We start from the raw sequence: 6,171 nt of genomic DNA on the forward strand, positions 1-6,171 counted from the left end.
GCCAATTTTCTCAAGCTATTCGAAACGAACAGCAGATCCTCTATAATAAGTAGCATTGCTCTTCCAAACTTTTATTTCTGAAATTGTTGATTCCAAATTAGTTAAAACCAAATCTGCTCGAGTGGCAATGCACGCACACAAAGATTATTCCTATCGAGATATTCTTTCATCCGAACCCATAATCCACTTTCTTCACCTGTATTAGCCTTCTCACCTTCAGTATTCAAGCCTGTAGGTTTTTGTTTGTCTATATTCTCAATTTAAGTATTGAAAACACAGCTTAACTGAATCTAGAAGTCCTTGCGCACCTCGTGTATCGGCTTTACTTTCTCCTAGGATCCAGATTGGAAAGAGAAAAGGAAAGAAACGAGGGGCAGCCGACAGCTAAGACGCGAGTCTCTGCAAGTGTTGCAAGATTATAGAATTGAAAATCTTACATCAAAAACAGAAGACAAGTAAACTTAATTGATTGATCATTCTACAATTTTTGTGCAGATGATACCACTACTCTGCCAAATATCGTCTGCGTGTGTGCATTCAGTGTATGTGGGTGTAGTGAAACAATGCTGCTATTTTATTTACCGCCAAGGTAGAGAGTTGGTGTTCTTTGTAAAAAACTGATTTTTAATTTATTGTGTGGTAGGGTGACTGCTCGTGTGCTTCTGCTTATGACAAATAAATAAGCAAAATAGCGTTTATTCTCTTAGGGTTTAAATGTGAGGATTCTAGATAAATCACGTTCAAATTTTCAATACATATATTCGTGGTGTACTTTTATTCATGTTCCCCTAATGTCCGACTTTCTTTGTCTCGAAATTTAAAATAAAATAATATAAAATGGTAGCGCATTGTCCTTCGGTTTGCGGAGTCCTAAGTTTGATTCTCAGATGGATGTAAATGGGGTTATAAACGACGTACCTAGCCAACTAATATCAAGTATTTGTACATTCATTTGCTTATCATGTGAATAAAAAAAATGAATATTCGAACCAAACGAAATATAGTATTTATACCACATTTGTAACAGAAAATAATAATATTAATAAGATACATACATTAATGATCCTATTAGTATCAAAATTTTGCATTGTTACAATATACTGGATGTTGTTAGTGAGACGCATACATTTGATATACGCAATATTCGCCCTCTGGAAGATGCCTTTCTTGCCGGAGATTTGGCAACATCGCGCTGCGGACTCATTGGTTGACGCCATACGCCAGTTTGGCTGACGCTATAGTACTAATTATCTTCTGTAATGAGCAATAAAAAGGATACACTTCGGATTATTAGTTTTCAATTGTCCAATCCCGTAGCGAAAACAAGTTTGCCCAGCATTGCAGTGAATGCACGATAGTCGTCTTGCCTGAATACTGGTCCTGTTGTTCGTACTTCATGTGATCTCGTGCACTTTTATAGTTGCTTGAAAAGTCTGTTCGTTACTTGGAAGAAGTTTATCCAAACTCTCTATCTCCTCTGGATTGATTCTGTAAATATCAACGGTACTACTTTCTTTGAATACTGAGACAAGAACATCGGTATTCGGAATGTTTTTGCATGACTCACCCACCTATACCATCAGGGTTCCCCTTTCCCATGTCCCTTCTCCAAATAATGCCAATGAAGGCTGTCAACCTCTAGTTCCTCTGCTATGAAAGTGCTGGGCAAGTAAAACATGTTCTTATTCCTGCATTGTGTACTGGGTCCATCACTCAGAAAGTGGACATTAAGCACTTCTTTTCTTTGCTACAAATACAGGTTTCAGGCGTGACATTAGCAAGATCATGTCGCGTGCTTTCAGACAAAGTACAGATTGACTTATGTTGGACAGATTCTTCTGTTGCAGTTTGGTAATATATGACAACAGTGTGCAGTGTGACCTGCTTCCTACAACCTCCAAAGTGTAAGGAACCTCTTCGCCATATTTACATTGGTAATTTTCTAAGAAGTCGATGTGTACAAAAACTTCATCAGCCAAGGACTTCTTAATGCTGTTCGTAACATGATACTGATATTTAATGTTGGTTTCATGTTGCCTATACTGTTCAAGAAGCGTGGTAAACTTCAAAACCAATTAACGCTTACTACAGGTGATTGTCTGTTTGTATATCTTTTGTATGATTCGAGGTCCATCTTTAGTGACATGATTTTCTTTTCTTTTCTTTTTTTCTTTTTCTTTTCTTTTCTTTTTTTTTTTTTTTGACCTATTAACTATGAAAATTTGGTCAGATTAAGCTTTTCAATCCTAAGCTGAAAATTTCACACATCCGGTGTGTCGCATGATGGGGGTAAAAATCGTAGCACCGCCACTTTATGGAAAATCTGGGACTTTTCAGCCATGTTTATATACATGTATCAGTAGTATGTATGCGTAAACATAAATTTACAATTCAAGATTGGCCACACAGTGCCGGTGCTGCTTGATTTTTTTTTTATTTATTTTTATTTTTTTAAAGAATGATAAGCATGAACAGGAATTAAAAATAAGGTAACTTTTGTTAAGGTTTTTACTTCATTACTGGTGAAAGAAACCTTCACAGGCTATAATTGCTGGTAGTTTCTGGTTGCAAGATACTTTGTCTTAAATACATTATTAAACTCTTCAAATTTCAGCCACAATGGTGTGTTGTCACATTTGTGAACACAGTGTCACGTCCATGGACAGGCAGGCTGTGTCAACGGATGTGATGTCCACAGACATGTCAAAACTTGTATTCTCTTACTTTAGACCATGTACTTTGTGAGGTTATGCTATGTATGTTGTGCATCAAAGCCATAACACCTAATACTATTAATTCGTTGAATTATTTTATGAATTTACCTTACTATTTAAAATCTGTTTGCACCACAGACATGATGCGACAAAAGTGTGCACAAAATTTAACTGTAGCCAGAGAATTGGCAAAACTTTCATCACCTTATGTTTCTCTGAACTAAGCGGCTGCCTGAAGGCTGTTTACAAAGTATGCACAAAATGGTGCTGGTACCTCGGGTACTTAATGACACTTTATTTTTTGTCCAGAGATGTGATCTATTTCTATGGTTACAGCCATTAAACCTGAAATTCAATGAGCATGAAAACTAAGTTCAACTTTATTGTCTGGAAAAACGTTTTTTTAAATGGTTCTTCAATTAAAAAATGTACGCTAACGACTAAGGTTTGTGTTAGTATGTGAAATATAAAGCTGAGAACAAACAAAACAGTGAATGATGACAGTCCACAGACGTGACAAATCACACTCTGTGGACAACATTTGAACAATATATAAAATATTTTTGTCTGTTTTCAATTCCTATTTTTTATTTTAATTTTTTTAATTCCTTAATTTTCATAATAAAAACCAGATACTTAAATTCCTAATTTTTCTTAGAATGATCCTTATGTATCTGTTTTACACTGCTTGGTTTCTGTCAGCCTCTCCTTTTATAAAATCATTAAAAAAGAAAATCTCTGCTTTGGCTGTGATTCTTCTTATCTTCCATGTGATAAAAAGAAAGCAAATCAGCACACAATACAGTACAGGGATATACCAAACGTTACTACACTTCACGGAACAAACGCTGTTTAATTCGGCTACATTTGTGTCCTTCAGGACGCCCTTCTCCCAAATCTGAGTTTCATAAATAAGCATCCTTGGAGGAAGAATACAGAAGGACAATTTTGTTTTACCAAAGGAAGTAACAAACTTCACTGCATGAGGAGAAAAGAAGTTGACAGGTCTGTAGAATGCAGGACTAAATATATTCTTCATCGTCCCACATTTATGGCCGAGGCTAATTAAGACCTGATGATGATGAATCAAGAAAATAGAACGAAACAGGAGGAAATTCAAGAAGTCCCATGCAGACGGTGTTTATCCACCCCCACTTGGCGACCTAGGATTGAAGCACAAACCCCATGCACCAGCGGTGAGTTCTCTACCACTGAGTCACCGCAGCTCAAAATACAGATCGTGTGATGTACTTTTTACGTAATTTAAAACAATATACGCTGATTATGTATTTAAAAAAGTAAAAGTAAACAATGAATCAACCTAGTGCATTTGAACGTTTGGTTAAGGCAAATAAATGTTAAATACTGGGATAAATGAATATAAGTGATCAGATCGTTTTGAATGAAGACGAGAAAAGGAAGCCTGGGATGGATTCAAAACGTATTTATCATTTCTCCCTAGTAATGCGGAACATTGCCAAATTCTAGTGTACGATTGAGCCAGTTAGCAACACTATTGGTACCACCAGTATCTTTTAACCGCGTTGACTGCGAACCTCAAAGTCATAGCTCATGCTATTCCTCTTGGCCTACATGTTAAAGATCATTAAAAAAAAAAAAAAAAAAAAAAAAGTAGATGTATTATTTCTCATTTGTTATTGAGTTTTTGATTTTGTATCCATTCTATAGTTGTAGCAACATTTGTTTACCAGTGACATTTTAGTTATTAACTTATAAGAAACTGCACTGCTTTTAACTTTGTTGATTTAACTGTTATAGGGTGTTTCAGTGGAATGCTCCGCTTTTTAATTATGAATATTGTCGAAATGAATAACAGTGTATTATACAATCAAATGTAAATTAAAGATATCTTAAGGAGAATAATGTACACTTACAAGATGTTCCGGCAGTGTGTACCCTTCATCTGGATATACAATGCTATCTGTTTCACTATATTAGGAAACATACTTTGATATATGGATATCAACATTGTTTCCGGATTTTGGTAACCTCTTCCTGTGACGGTAACAGAATTTGTAAGCCATTCTTCACAATAAACACACAGTATTGATTTGTGTATTTAATTTTGATGGTTATGTGATAAGAAGATGAAACAAGCAAGGTAGTCCCAGAAAGACGGAGAGGAGGCACACTTTTAGTGCATCTTATAAACTATAAATTCTTTGCCCAGAGATACCACTCTTATGTACTTGTACATCTGCCAGCAAAGTTTTACTTAAAAGGTGAGACATCCCACTGAAACACACTTACTGTATTCGTTATTTATATAAAGATTCTGATGTAATCTATGTACGCATTTCAGAATGCACACAGAATAACAAGAAAGTTAATAGATGACTGAGTTCGACCGAATCAAGAGAAAGGAAGAAAGTGAATTAAACGTGTAAATCGACGCAGTATGCTTGAAGCCCGTATTTATGAAGAAGGAAATGGCTTTAGAATTGCAAAAATCGAGATGTAATTGTAGAAACAAGAAGTTACTTGTTGTTTTATAATTAAATTCATACTTTTAAACATAAATAAATAAAACAGTTACATTGTTGCGATCAGGTATATTAGCTCATGTTCTGCCCTTTTTGAAAATATTTTTAATATAACATATATGTTACGTAGACACTCATAAACTTCAATAATAAAAGTGTGTGTTACATAAACACTCATGTAATTTTTAAGTTTGATGAATTGTATTTCCCTAGCAAATTGAATCTTTTAATCATGATTTTTATATATAAAATTAATATATTTGTGCTATGCAAGAGAACCTCTGTAAATAGTTTTTATAATACTTTTTTTTTCTTTCTTTTACGGCATTGAGTACCTATAGATAGTGAATTTATTAGTTTCCAAATAAATATTTATGTTGAACAAATGGTAGTATTTTCTTGAAGAAAAATATATGGCGATGTTGAAACTGTAAGAGATGTACATTACAGTTGATGCTATACTAAACCATCAAGAACACCTGGTTATACATAAAACACCAAATATAGCCACCGATAAGATAAAAGAAGCCAGTACTTTCCAATATTTGTTTGGAACTGTTCCCATTTAACGTTTTAAAATCGGTTACATCTATCTGGAGTGATAAACACTACTACACAAAGCTTTCTAGTGGATCAATAAAATCAGCGTTTCCACCTTTGATGTGGCAAATCCGCATTCAGTGAGGTTCGGATTCATAATTAAGCCGCATCTCTACGTGTTGTTAGTCATGCAATGTAATTCACACATTGAGTAGCAAGATTACTTCTAGATTATGCACAAATTCGGCTAACCTTAATTTGAAGTGTAGAGTTTCTGCAAAAATCAGGAAAAAAAAAAAATACTTTTTCGATTTACCTCGAATAGTTTGATTTCAGCTGTGCTTCATTATTATTACTCATTATATTATTTTGCTGGCTCATATTTATTAAAAATGACATAGAAATGACCAAGC

At 34.6% G+C, this 6,171-nt stretch overlaps 1 protein-coding gene across 1 annotated transcript in view; it reads left to right on the forward strand.

Annotated features, from left to right (window-relative positions):
• Nucleotides 1–5,593, forward strand: part of LOC145690622 (uncharacterized) — a 40,378-nt gene extending 34,785 nt beyond the window's left edge. Inside the window, exon 4 of the mRNA XM_081765688.1 lies at nucleotides 5,038–5,593. The gene's annotated coding sequence lies outside the window, so the exon portion shown is untranslated. The remainder of the gene's footprint in view (nucleotides 1–5,037) is intronic.
• The last annotated feature ends 578 nt before the right edge of the window (nucleotides 5,594–6,171 follow it).

The sequence above is a fragment of the Thermobia domestica genome, chromosome 7 (genome assembly GCF_964235325.1).
Source record: "Thermobia domestica chromosome 7, izTheDome1.hap1.1, whole genome shotgun sequence".
In the NCBI taxonomy this organism is placed as follows: domain Eukaryota; kingdom Metazoa; phylum Arthropoda; class Insecta; order Zygentoma; family Lepismatidae; genus Thermobia; species Thermobia domestica.